This window comes from Carlito syrichta, unplaced genomic scaffold (assembly GCF_000164805.1).
Source record: "Carlito syrichta isolate Samal-C Ts95f unplaced genomic scaffold, Tarsius_syrichta-2.0.1 Scaffold252058, whole genome shotgun sequence".
NCBI lineage: Eukaryota > Metazoa > Chordata > Mammalia > Primates > Tarsiidae > Carlito > Carlito syrichta.
Window position 1 is genome coordinate 1 of NW_007196154.1, and position 1021 is coordinate 1021.

General features: G+C 48.7%; 1 pseudogene across 1 annotated transcript; it reads left to right on the top strand.

Moving 5' to 3' along the window:
* Window positions 1-4: 4 nt before the first annotated feature.
* Window positions 5-850, top strand: LOC103253784 (annotated as a pseudogene). Its single transcript, XR_503907.1, has one exon. The product of XR_503907.1 is annotated as a glypican-4 pseudogene (transcript).
* Window positions 851-1021: the final 171 nt, after the last annotated feature.

Sequence of the window (1021 nt, forward strand, 5' to 3'; positions counted from 1 at the left end):
GGTGGGAAATGTGAACCTGGAAGAAATGCTAAATGACTTCTGGGCACGCCTTCTGGAACGGATGTTCCGCCTGGTGAACTCCCAGTACCACTTTACAGATGAGTATCTGGAATGTGTGAGCAAGTATACCGAGCAGCTGAAGCCCTTTGGAGACGTCCCTCGAAAACTGAAGCTGCAGGTGACTCGTGCATTTGTAGCAGCCCGTACTTTTGCACAAGGCTTAGCCGTTGCAAGAGATGTCGTGAGCAAAGTCTCTGTGGTAAATCCCACAGCCCAGTGTACCCATGCCCTGTTGAAGATGATCTACTGCTCCCACTGCCAGGGTCTTGTGACTGTGAAGCCATGTTACAACTACTGCCCAAACATCATGAGAGGCTGTTTGGCCAACCAAGGGGATCTCGATTTTGAGTGGAACAATTTCATAGATGCTATGCTGATGGTAGCAGAGAGGCTAGAGGGTCCTTTCAACATTGAATCGGTCATGGATCCCATCGATGTGAAGATTTCTGATGCTATTATGAACATGCAGGATAATAGTGTGCAAGTGTCTCAGAAGGTTTTCCAGGGATGTGGACCCCCTAAGCCTCTCCCAGCTGGACGGATTTCTCGTTCCATCTCTGAAGGTGCCTTCAGTGCTCGCTTCAGACCGTATCATCCCGAGGAACGCCCAACCACAGCAGCTGGCACTAGTTTGGACCGACTGGTTACTGATGTCAAGGAGAAACTGAAACAGGCCAAGAAATTCTGGTCCTCTCTTCCGAGCAATGTTTGCAATGATGAGAGGATGGCTGCAGGAAATGGCAATGAGGATGACTGCTGGAATGGAAAAGGCAAAAGCAGGTTAGTCTCTGTTGAAGGAATTTGCAGTCTTTCCCTCCCTAGATGCCTGGGTGTTCTTCAGAGAGGGTTCTGTCAGTTGTCAGTCAAGGAAACAGGAAGCAGTTCACTTTGCAGAGAAGTTTTGAGAAGGTACCCAGCCACTTACAAAGAGTGCTAGTTCAAAAGTTTGGCTGGAGTTATA